Genomic DNA, 13,015 nt, shown 5'->3' with positions numbered 1-13,015 from the left:
CAGTTTTTTTTTCCCCAACAAAGTTATTCAAAGTATATCAATTTTTGCTTCTAAGTGAATTTTCTTTCTTAAAATACGTTTCTATTCTAAGAAAAAAGTTTCCAAATTTTGGAGTCACTAAAAAATAAAAACCAGTATTAAATAAAGGATAAATAAACTGAAAAGAAAGAAGAGAGAAGAAAGGAAGAAAGGAAGGAAGGAAGGAACAAAGGAGGGAATGAAAAGGAAAGAAGGAGAGAGGGAGGGAGGGAAGGAAGAAAGGAAGGAAGGAAGGAGGGGAGGGGAGGGAAGAGAAGGGAAAGGAAGGGAAGGGAATAAAGAGGAAAGATGGTGGAAGGAAAAGGAAACAAAGGAAAGAAAAAGAAGAGAGGGGAAGGGAAACATCAGGCATTTCATTACCAAGAACGATTGCGCATTAGATATTTAAACAGTCCACCTTTCAAACTCTCTACCTCTTCTTAGCAAACCCTATGAAAATGCATTTGTGTATAAATATGTATGGTTTTCTGGGTCGAAGAATATAAAGCTTTCATCCATAATAGTCCATGGTACTATTATCAAAGGAGAACACTATCTGAAATAAGGAATTATTTGTGTGGGAGATGTAGAAAATGATAGAGCAAAATCTTCTAGGAGTAAAGAAGAAGCAACTGATTAAAACTAACAGAATCTGGAGGAGGGGGTTATGAAACTCATGGCATTCGAACTGGGTCTTGAAAGATAGATTGAATTTCAATAGGAAGGGGGGAAAATAGGGCATTTCATGCTAACAGAAAGGCAGGAGCAAAAACACAAAATAAAAATGAATATTTTGGAAAGCAGATGTTTCAACATCTGTTGAATGATTCAGGTGAGTGGGAGTGCTTAACAAGCGGCACTGATCAGAAAGCAAGTCAATTTTTGACCCCATTCCTGGCTTCCCAGTTTGTAGGATAGGCCATAGTTCTATTCCATTACAGAAGGACTGCAATAACTGCTTGCTAAATTAATCTATGCACACTTCCTGCCTCACTGTAATAAACTATTTGGTAATTTCTTCCACTAAAGAAATCAAATTATTTTCTTGTAAGTATATAGGAAGAGCATTCCTCAAAGAATATTATGCAAAAAAGGATAATGCTTGCCTTTTTGTTACTGTAGATTCTAAATATAAGCCTTTTTAACAAGCTGAGTTAACATCCCAATCTAGCCTATTCTTGTTTCTCTTTGCATGTGTTTTACTTATTCATCCACCTGAAATATTTCCAATTTGTAAAATTCAAGAAAACTGGGTTAATAAAACATGTGTGTCAAGAGTATATTTATCTCTAAATTTATTTTTTCACTACTATCTCAGTCCAGCACTAAAATCTGTAAAGAAGGAATTGACTATTATGTGGAAGTAACTTTAGAAACAAGGTTCATTGATTACATGAGCTCTAAATTCCCTCTCTAAAAATTCTGCTATATATGTTCTCAAATTATTTTCTCTTTAGAGGAAAATAACTTGTTACATACTTTGGTTCTTTATAAATTGATTTAATATGTTTGCTAGATTATTAGATGGTTTGTAGTTGCAACTTATATGGAAATTAAGTTCTAAAATCAGCACAGAAGGTGAAAATCCCATATTATGAATTACCAAATGCTAATTTAAAATATTTGCTACCAAAGTTACAGAGAAACAAATGGAAAGTCATGAATTATAGAATAAAAATGCATTGAGTTGAAAATTACTAATTCAAAGTGCCACTTGATGAAACTTTATTACATATTTAATTGCAGGAACCTGCACCGATGATAGTATATAAATAGAGAGAAAGTAAACTAACAAATTATACTCTTTGTGTCAAAAATTATTGAGATTGTGCTGATTCATTATCCAGTTTTTCTTACCTCTAAACTCATTCTATACTCTGTGATGTTGGGGCTCAAAACATGGCAAACAACAATTCCCAGTTTGGGAACTGAATTTCTGCCAGTAGGCAGCATAATAGAGTAATAGTGGGAGATGGGAGGAGAGGGACAAGGAGTTCTTTCCTGCCTTACTCCTTTCCCCTGCAGCTGCGCTGGCAGTGACACCTGGTCAAGCCTGCAACTTCTTTCTGCAGTCACTAAACCAGCCACATAGGTCTTTGTCCCAGGCTCTTCCTGTACCTATGATTCTAGGTCACCAGTATTCCCTTTCTGCTCTTTCAGCTCATCAATATCTGTGTAATGGTATCCCAAAGCAAATCTACTCTACTTTAAATAACTAATATGGTTTCCATTTTCCCATTAGGACTCTGACTTACACTATATTTCCAAATGAATACTAGTCTGATGCTCTAACATCTTCTATAATAACCACAAAATAAGGATGAAGAGAAGATTCAGAAAAAGCCAAAGATGGTGTCCCACCCTTTGGAACCAAAAAAAATAGTACAGACACAAATATGTACCGAATCCAGTGAAGAAAAATGTATTCTCTGAAGTTATCCAAGGCAAAACAGAATTCTCTAGACATCAATCACTCAGAAAAGAGGAACTGAAAGAAGAGCAATTTTATAAGAGAACTTTCCACCAAAAAACTAGGCCAAAAAAGCAGGGGTGGGGTTGGCAAGGAGGTGAAGAACAATTTTATCTTCTTCACTTTGAGAGCTTCGACATGATTTTATGCTTTTCAGCTTCAAAAATTGCCTTGTTCGTAAAAGTTTCATGGGTAATTTAGGTATTTTCTGCAAAAAATACAGAATATATTATGAGTTTCTGAGTTCAGAAGTTTTCTCCATTAGCAACCAATTTCTGATTCCTCTCAAAAAGGCAACTCAGATATTTTGGTCCCTTTCAGCTACTCACATTCTCATTCAAGCGAATAACTAAATGAAAATAGAGCACCATCATTTTAATGTACCTCGGGGATAAAGACCATGTTATTTCAAAAGTTAAATATTTTAGTTCCAGAAACCATCATGGCACTTGCATTTCTTTTAGAATAAAGGAAATAAATATCTCTACTTGGCCACCCATTAAGGTATACTTGGGCCACAATTTTATGGCAACTCCCAGCATAAGCCATTGACAAGTGAATTGTAACACAGTTGTCCTCAAGATGCCAATAATCACAGTCACATTGAAACCTCGCTGAGTACTGCTGACACAAGTAACACATAACCAATTAAAAGTAGCCAAGGACCAACAGGATCTGGGAAATAGGGAGACATGTATATCCTACAGATGTTAGAAACAAGCTGAGCTTTCCGACTCATCTGTAAGTGTGCAGACAGACCAATTAGTTCATTATATTGATATATTTAGAGGCAGATTATCCCAGGAAAACAGTTTGGCTCCTGCTCATTCTGGTTTTTGTTTTCAAATACAATAATGTCACTTCATATTTTTAGAAGAAGGTACAAATCTTTTTCACATCTCTTATCTAACTTGATCCACACAGAAGCAATACTCTGAGCTGACAAGCAAATACATGCATACATGCTCACAGAGGTGGAGCATCAGGCATGATCACACAGATGTGCAATAGGGAGTCAGTACTAAGCAGTCAGAATCATCAGAAAGCTGGGAAATGGGGTCGTCAATATTCTCAAACAAAAATGGTATACTCAGGACTTAAGTTCTAATTTTTCAAGGGAAAAATAAGTTTTACTACAGATGTCAGAGGATAAATAATTTCAGCCAGACCCAAGCAAGATTTTTGTCTTATATTCACAAAGAAATAAAACCAAGTTACTAAGTTACATACACTCCTTTGGAGCTAAAGTCTTTCTCGCAAAGTAGAAAGTCCAAAGAATGAGAATTATGATTTGACATGACCTGAAACTATCATTGGATTACCCACATATAACAGATGTTGATGGCATTCTATAAGCTAAAATGCAATATAAACTAAAGCAGAATTACAGGAGAAAAGACTCAACTATCTGCTGTGTAATATTAGGTAAAGTAATTTATCATACTGTAAATTTCTTCTTCAGCAAAATGAAAATAATATTTCCTCTCTGTATTATTTTAAAATTTTAAATAATCTTAACAGCCAGTGTTCCCCCGCTAAAAACTCAGCCAAGAAGTACCCCAATGAGAGAAGAGAATCAAACAACAATTCCACAAGAATGTTACTGCTAAAATAAAATTACGCGGACACCTGCTTCACCTTCAGCGAAGTCTGGGCCATAAAAGTTTAAAAACCACAGAGGTTGCCAAAAGACTCCACACAGAGAGGACCATTCTGAAAGAAGACTGAGCATGGTTTATGCATTGAGGTAGAACTCAGGCCTCATCCATTTTGCATTACTCCTTTGGAGAGTGAATGTAAAAGATTTCAGGCCATAAATAATTTACCTAAACACCCACAGATCTCCTAAGTATTAGGGCTGTTCTTTTAAATAGGCCAAAACCTGTGAAAATTTGCCAGAGACAGCCAGCCATGCCCAGAAGCAAAAGCCAGCCAGCAATGGAATTGCAGCAGCATCCCAGGACTAATCTCATTCTTGGAAATGGGATTTTCTCATGCTCTTCCCACAGAGCCTGGAGGGCCTCAGAACCTCACCTTGGGTCTTCCTAATGGCTTCTAGAACAGATCTAATCTTGCTAGTGTCTAGCTTCAGAAATCTAGTTTTCCAGAACCTCATTCACACAATTCCAACTGTTTCTTCTGACCTCAGAGGGTTCAATTTAACTCTTTCTTCCTACCACAGTAGAAGGAAGGAACACAGACATTATTCTCGGAGACAGGATCTCGAGAATTTATGGTTCCCCCAAAATGTCCAGTGGCTGTCAGAAGGAGCCTCCTTTTCTTTAAGAAAATTCCAGTGTTTTTAATTGTGAGCACTTGCCTTCACTCGAAGCCCCCAAACCCTAAGATGATTCCTGGCATTAAGAGGATTTAGGGGCCAGGCCAGGTGCAGTAGTTCACACGTATAATCCCAGCATTTTGGGATACCAAAGCCAGCAGATCACTTGAGGCCAGGAGTTCAAGACCAGCTTGGCCAACATGGTGAAACCCGTCCCTACTAAAAATACAAAAAAAAAAAAAAAAATAGCTGGTGTGGTGGCAGGTGTCTGTAATCCCAGCTACTCGGGAGGCTGAGGCAGGAGAATCACTTGAACTGGGAACCAGGAGGTGGAGGTTGCAGTGAGCTGAGATTGTGACACTGCACTCCAGCCAGGGTAAGAGAGCCAGACTCTGTCTAAAAAAAGAAAAAGACTTCGGGCTATAGAGTTAGGTATGGTATCCCCAATGTCCCCAAAATCTGTTCAGCTACTTAGCAGTACATCAGGCCATCTCTGAAATGCTCCAAAGTTACAAAATTCTCAATCATTTGTGAATTCTGATGGAGCCCAGAATTGTTTCTGAAGCTCACAGTAGGTGTAGGAACACCCAGTGATTAACCCTAGGTCCTTCTCTGAAGGCCAGGTTGTCCAGAAACCCCATGAGTTTCCTCCTTCATCACATAAGGGTGTGTGCACCCTGAAGGCAGAATCAGCACCTGAGCTACTTCCAGGTCAGTGACGGTGTCCAGGCTGCCCCCTAGAGCTGATTGGTTGTGCCCTGATTGCCCCCAGAAATCTTTTACCTTATCTTCTCATGGGAAAAAAATCCCAGGAAGACCATAGCCCTAACTGCCACTGGAAGCACTGGAATCCAAGATAGAGATCCCAAAGATTTCTTTAGCTTTTCTGGAGTAAGTAGGGGCTGTCACATGGCCTCAGCTTAGCACAAAAGCCAGCAGTCATTAGCCAGTATTCCTATTGAGTTTATACATGACTGTGAAGATCTAAAGGTTGGCACAAGGATTCACAGATCAACTCTGGGTGAGGTTAATGCTATCAAGAATTAGCCCTAAACCTGCAATTATAGATTGTAATCTGGCCATATTCAGAGACCCTCAATTCTGAGATCTCTAGAAACTTGTCCTAGTACTTCTCTAGGATAGGCAAAAAAGCCCTGTATATAGCAACTCTTAGGCTTGAGAAATTAATTATAGTGAAACAGAAGGCTTCTAGGTGAACTTGGCCAGCTTCTTGGGAAATGTTGACTTTATGTGAAAAAACACCGTATGTCTGAATATCTATCTCAGTATCAGGTACCTGATGTCAGAGGTTTTTACTACAAAAACAAACAATAACAACAAAATCTTACAGTTACCCAAAAACCCTATTATCCCCACAGTGAGACATCCAAAGAAGAAATGGCTCTGCAAGGCATACACAGAGGGCTGAATGTTTGTGTCCCTCAAAATTCATATGTTAAAATCCTAGTTCCAACATGATATATTTAGAGGAGGGGCCTTTAAGAATAATTAGGTCATGAGAGCGGAGCCCTCTTAAGTAGGATTAGTGCCCTTACAAAAGGGACCCTCTCACCCTCTTTCTGCCATGTGAGCCTACCATGAGAAGTCAACAGTCTACAAACGGGAGGAGGGCCCTCGCAAGAACTCAACAATGCTGGCACCTTGATCCTGGCCTTCTAGCCTCCAGAACTGTAAGAAATCAATTTCTGTTGTTATAAGCTACCCAGTCCACGGTTATAGCAGCACGAGCTGACTAAGATAACACAGACCATCCCTCACAGTACAAAGGGCCTTCATTGAGTAAGACCCAAATGTCTTCCAAGGACCTGGGAATCCTGAGCCATCTTGCAGTCAGTCTCACAAAGGTTATTGTTACCTTTGTGTCAGATTTGTTACTTCCTTAACAAAGGTCCGCAAGACCAACTACTTTTTCTTACCTTTACTCAAAAGTAAAGTTTGTTTGCTATAACAATTCAAAAGGAAATATAGGTGTTTATAAAGTAAAACTAGGTTTCTCCCTTCTCCACTTTCTCTGGGGAAATCTGATATGTATTTGTTATATTCTTTTCTATGATATATATATTATATATAAAATATCACATATAACTAATATATAGGATATTATGTTTTTAACATAAATTATATCATAAACACACACACATATTGAAGTGTTTCCATGTTCGTTTCACTTTGTCTTTTTAAATCAATGCGTCAGTAGCCATTTTCCACCTTATCTTTCTCCACCATCGCTCTTAGTTAATAATTTTCCTTTTCATCAATAAGTTAGGTAATCATGAGGGAACTTTCACAACAACCCTCCTACCAACAACTATGTTCAGATTCTCTGCCTTCTCTCCTATTCCTATGGCTGCCAGGACACTGCCTTCTCCTGGTTTTCTTCCTTTACAATGGGTCACTCATTCTCAGTCTTGATTCTGGTTCCACTTCATATTCCCAAGCTCTGAACTGTAGAGTGTCCCAGGATTCATCCTTAGACCTCTTATTTTCACAAGAGACAATCAGTCTCTAGTGATCTGATCCAGTTCTGTGGGTTTCAATGCCATATCTACACTGATGCTTCCAAATCTCCATATGAAACCTCTTTCCTAAACTTCAGAGGAATGTGTCTATTTGTCCACATCAAATCTCCACTTGGAGGTCTAACAGTTCTCTCAAACTCACCACGTCTGATCTCCACTGCCCCCTCTCTCCAGTTGTTACTGTTGTTTTCATCATAGTAGCATTACAGTAAGTTTTACTATGTGGTAATGCAGGAATTCTTCCATTGTTATGTGTCAATATTTTCCTCAGGTTCTATTGAATAATGGTGCAAGTGCTCACACTGGGCTTACAAAGATATAATTTTGAGCAAGTCACCTTCCCCTCTCTAAGACTCATTTGGAAAATCAGGTCAATAGTTTTCAGTGCACTTTCCTTGGTGTTCCTGGAGATTACTCTTACTTTAATTCAAGCTCTATTACATTTCATCCAGATTCCCAGGTAGGTAGGGGTGTGTGTGTGTGTGTGTGTGTGTGTGTAAAGGTTTATGGTCATGTACTTTGCCATACAGGTAGATGTAGATGTCCCCACATCTCTCAAGTAATTTGTCTATAAAATAAGAGGGTTCAGCTGATTTTGCCCCTTATTGTCTTCCCTAGAGCAGTGACAAGGGTATCACTTAGGAGATTAATAGAAATGCAGAACCCAGGCCCTCCTCCCAGACCTACAGGTGATTTACTTGTCCATTCAACACTGAAGTAGGCAGTGTTCCCTTATACTCCTGCAGCTCTGGCATTATAGGAGAAATCAAAAATTAAGTTATCATAATTCTGGTTTTCTTATTTTTTTTCTAAACATTAGACTGAATTAAATTGGAAACATTCTCCAAGGTTTAAGAATTCCCTAAAGAATTTGAAAGAGGGTGAGGAAAAAAGCAGTAAAAAGGTATTCTTGCAATTGACCTGGCCTGTGATAAATACTGAGGTCTTTTTCTCTCCTCACTTGTATGTGACAAAGATTCTTTCCTTGGCCAAACTCTACTCAGGTTCCTATGAGCAATTTTCCAACAAGTCCTGACCTTTAGACTTCTGACATCATCTCTGCATGGTCCAATTTTAGCACAAATCTGGCTAAGTCAGTTAAGTGAAAGTCCTCCACCTTCGATATCTAATCAAATCCCTCACTTCCCATACTGGATGTCTTATCACACTGGCTTGCCTTCAGCAAGGGTCCTACTAAGTACATTTAGCCGGAATACCACCTCGATCCTTGATGTTTCCTCTTAGCAATTTTTCATCCAGCGACCCTCACTCTGCTCCTTGGCTATAAATTCCTACTTTTCCTTTTTACATTCGGTGTCAAGCTCAATCTCTCTTCCCAATGCAAGACCTAATCTCAGTGGTCCTTACACTTATCTTGATAGTCATCCTCCCACAAGGCTTTAACAAAGTCTTTCTTACTGTCTTTAATAAGCATTAGAATAATGTTTTCTTTAACACATAATTATATTTGTTTTTCACCTGTTTGGGGCTTGTTTTTTTTGTTCATTTGTTTTTTCTTTTTGCTTTTTTTTTCCTCTCATTTTTTTCTCTATTCCATTAATTCTGAAAATGTCCACTACCCTGCTCAAACCTCTTTAGCTAAGTCTTGCTTTCCTACTTCAACCTGTTCAGGTACACGTTATCTATTCCATATAAGGTTTTCTTCTAAGACTTTATCTGAAAATAAGTTCTCTGGTTTTAAAAATATAAAACAAGAATTTTTTCATCTCTAACATTTTCATATTTTAGCATTAGTTATAAAATAAAAGATAAATTACATAAGAAAAAATATAAATAGCTGACAAGTATATTTAAAAGATTAATCTTTCTAGTAATCAAGAAAATGTGTCTTAAAACAAGATAGGATTTTTAAGCTATCAAGTTGACATGGATTATAGATAATACCCAGCGTTATGCCGCATACATGTGTTTCTCAGAGTTTGAGTATACGTTATTCACACTCTGAAAAAAGAAACATATATCACAAATATTTTTAAATGCAGTCTTTAATCATATGTTCATCATATTTCTAGGAGTTTATCATAAGAAAACATTTAAGAATGTACACAAATATTTAGCTAGAGGGATAGTTATCAAAGTGTTGTCTTTATTAGGGGAGTAAGAAAAAAACTGGAAAGCTATAAATATCAAATAAATGTAAATTAACTTCAGCTGTTTATGGTAAAATTGTAGTGGAACAACACTTAGAGGGAATGGTATTTACAATATATCAATTTTAAAGGATGTGTTTCAAAATAATATGAATCCCATTTTAGTAAAATAAATATGTACATGTGAGTGTCCATGTACATCTGCGTGTGTGTGTGTGTGTTGCTTGAGAAAAACATAAATGAGTTACCTTTTGCACTGGAATTACAAAGTTTCTAATTTAGATTCAGTATTTGTGGTTTTTAAGTAGGGAAAAAAATAAGAAAAAAAGTATTGTTAATTTCCAAAAGTACAGAGTCTTTCTCCCAAGACTGATGATGGAAGAGGACAAAGTCAAACCCTAAGAAAGAGTTTAGCTTTCCTTTTTCAATTTTCTGTTCTTCATTGTTTTTAGGTGAAAACTACTAATTAGCAAATACCTTTTGATAAGCAATGAGTGTCCTGGTGTGGCCAAAATGCAATTATTTAGGCAACGAATTAGTCACTGAACAAACGTATAACTACTTTTGTCCCTTAAATAGAAATAACATATAGGGTGTTTATCTCTTTAGGTTTTCTCTGTACCTGACTTCTGTTCTCTTTGGCACTTAATAATACTTTTGCCAGTGGGTTCATGACAAAGGTATATATATTTATCCAAACCACTCAGTGTGTCCATTTCTAGCAGCTACAGTAAAAATTCAAGTGTTAAAGTAGATGACAACTATTGATTAATGGTTGAGGAAAAAGCAATATTTTTTTCAATTGTTTTTCTCTGTCAACAACTAAGATTAATTGCTGATTAAGCAATGTTAAAATAGACACTAATATTTTGCAAAGTGAGATGCAAATACATTACTTGTAATTTTAATTTCAAAACAAAATGAAATAAAGTTTAACAAATAATTTGCATGAATAATTTTATTTTCTAATTTTTAAAAAGTCATTTGAATAAATTATGAAAAAACAGATAAGCAAAAGAAAATATAAGTTAAAATCATCCATCATCCCACTGCCAAAGGACAACTATCCTTAACATTTGTATATTTACCGTTTAGTCTATTTTCTATACTAAAATAGATAGGTGTATATAACATATATAACTTGAATCATAGTAAGCCTATTGTTTCATAAGATTCATTCCATTAAAAAATAAGTCAATAAGCTATTTTGTGGATTACTATCTTATAACAGAAATGTAATGGCAGCAGGATGATCCACATGACAAGCTGATAAAAATTTATTTTTTTTCCACTTTTTATTTTGAAATTTTAGACTCAGAATAGTTGTAGTAATAGCACAAAGAAATCCTAAAAGTCTTAAATTTCTGAATGTTAACATGTTACTGCATGTGTTCAGCATTCCCATGCATACTTTCTCTCTTTCCCTCTCATATGACTCCTTCTCTCCACAGACTATGTATACATGGGTACATAAATACATATATATATGTATAATACTTTCTAAAGAGAAAGCTGCAAACAGAATTACACTCTAAACGCTTGAGTGTAATTTTCTAAAATGAAGGATGTTCTTTTACATAAACATTACAATTAATAAAACTAGTAAAATTACTTGACATTGATGCAATACTTCTTGTGATACACAGATCAAAGTTACAGAATAAATTCAAATTTCTCCCATTTTTCCCATAATGCCTTTTATAGACCAGGAATGTTCTTTTTCTTATCCAGAGCACAAGCAAGGATAACACATTGCATTAGTAAATTGGGTCAGAGCCAAATCATGGTGGACATTAAGATGTAGGTCTATTAAGAAGTTTCTACTTAATCTTATAAGAATAGAAGACATTGGAAGTTTTAAGCTCAGATTATCAGATTTTGTTTTGTTTTGTTTTTTAAAGGCATTTCTGTTGGCATCACAGAAAATGATTTGGAAGAATACGACTGTTTAATACATTTCTGGAACAGTGAGACACAAGAGGACAAGGCACAGACTATACAGATGGAGAGGAGGGGAAAATAAGAGATGAATCAAAATGAAGTGTGCAAAGGCAAAACCTGTGCTCCTCCATTCCAAAGCAGGAATTAAATAGTTTAAGTTTGTGATGGCAGACCATTTCCTACCACTGCTATTCACTTATAAGGAAGAGGACAAGAAAATGTCCTGCCTTCAACTTATGTTTGCAAGAATGTTTTAAGATTGAGTTTGTAATGCATTGTGTATTTCTCAGTGAAAAGGGATAGTCCAGTTTAACAACTGTCCATTTCACATTTAGCAATCTGTTTATACCATCACAGCCCCCTATTATACGCCAAACTACGAAAGGCCTTGAATGTCAGCCCCCAAAGGTCTTACTTTCTCTAATAGCCAGCCTAATGTTAGAGATCACTCTTACTTTTGCACTTAAATAAATGGATGGTGCTAAACTTCTGTCATTTAACAAGCTAAATTAAAGAATAATTAACAGCTTTAACAGTTAAAATAAAAATATGCACATGTTTTACAATCCTATAAAACCTAATGAAATATATTATTCAATTAAAAAGTTTCACCTGAGAACTTAGGTTCTTAGGTTTATCATACAATTCAATCTGCACATCTTCTGGGAATTGAGTTAAAAATGCAGATTTTGATTCCATGGGTCTGGGGTGGAGTCTAAGATTCGGCATTTTAACATGCTGCCAGGGTTTGTCCATGATGCTAGTTCCCAGACCACACTCTGAATAACAAGAATGTAGTAATCATTGATTGAGTCTCACTGGATAATAGATTTTTACTTGGAGAGGGAGGTGGCACAGCAGGCTGGAAAGAGTACAAGGGTGGGAGTCAAGGATAAATAGTTCAAGAACTATCTCTGCCATTAATAAACTGGGTGACATGAGGCAGATCCTATGATCATTTGGGGCCTCAGTTTCCTCGATGTATATATCTGCAATGGAATAGTGAATTGTTTTTCTAGGACATAAGGATATGTTTTTAGCAAACATTTAACAAAATTCAAACCTTAATGAGCAGACATGCTATGGCTGGTTTAGTTGCAGTAAATGTATTTATTTAAAAATGTTCAATGTTTTCCTGCTGAGAGTGCATCTGAAATAGTTACCATCTGATTATAAAGAAAATGGAAAACTAAATTTCAAGAGAAAATGACCTCTTCTCTTCATAAAGTTGAAGGCTAAATGAAAGAACAAACAAAGACTGTGGCCGAGGAACCATAAATCAGGAGATTAAAATATTCCTTCTATATACAGAAATAAATACCCTACTTTTCTTCCTTAGGCATGGCTTTTAGCAAAATACACTGTTTTTGAATTTGAAATGAAACAGTTTTTCATTTCATTTAAACATGTGGCTCTCAACTGATGGGAGACAAAAGACAATTAAGTATAGTCTATTGCTTGCAGAAGCATTCAGATTAGTAGGGGCAGTGTTCCCAAGAAATCAATGGGGTCTAATCAGAACACCCAAAATCCAAAAGTATACACCTTGTACAAAACATTATTTCTTCATAATCTGTAAGTCGTTGTATTAGTCTGTTTTCACACTGCTGATAAAGACATACCCGAGACTGGGCAGTTTACAAAAGAAACAGGTTTA

At 36.3% G+C, this 13,015-nt stretch overlaps 1 protein-coding gene across 1 annotated transcript in view; it reads right to left on the bottom strand.

Moving 5' to 3' along the window:
• Nucleotides 1–13,015, bottom strand: part of PYDC2 (pyrin domain containing 2) — a 37,429-nt gene extending 24,414 nt beyond the window's left edge. Inside the window, exon 1 of the mRNA XM_054682402.2 lies at nt 1–13,015. This exon is cut by the window's left edge and continues 24,414 nt beyond it. The gene's annotated coding sequence lies outside the window, so the exon portion shown is untranslated.

The sequence above is a fragment of the Pan troglodytes genome, chromosome 2 (genome assembly GCF_028858775.2).
Source record: "Pan troglodytes isolate AG18354 chromosome 2, NHGRI_mPanTro3-v2.0_pri, whole genome shotgun sequence".
In the NCBI taxonomy this organism is placed as follows: Eukaryota; Metazoa; Chordata; class Mammalia; order Primates; family Hominidae; genus Pan; species Pan troglodytes.
This window is presented reverse-complemented; position numbering and strand designations above follow the sequence as displayed.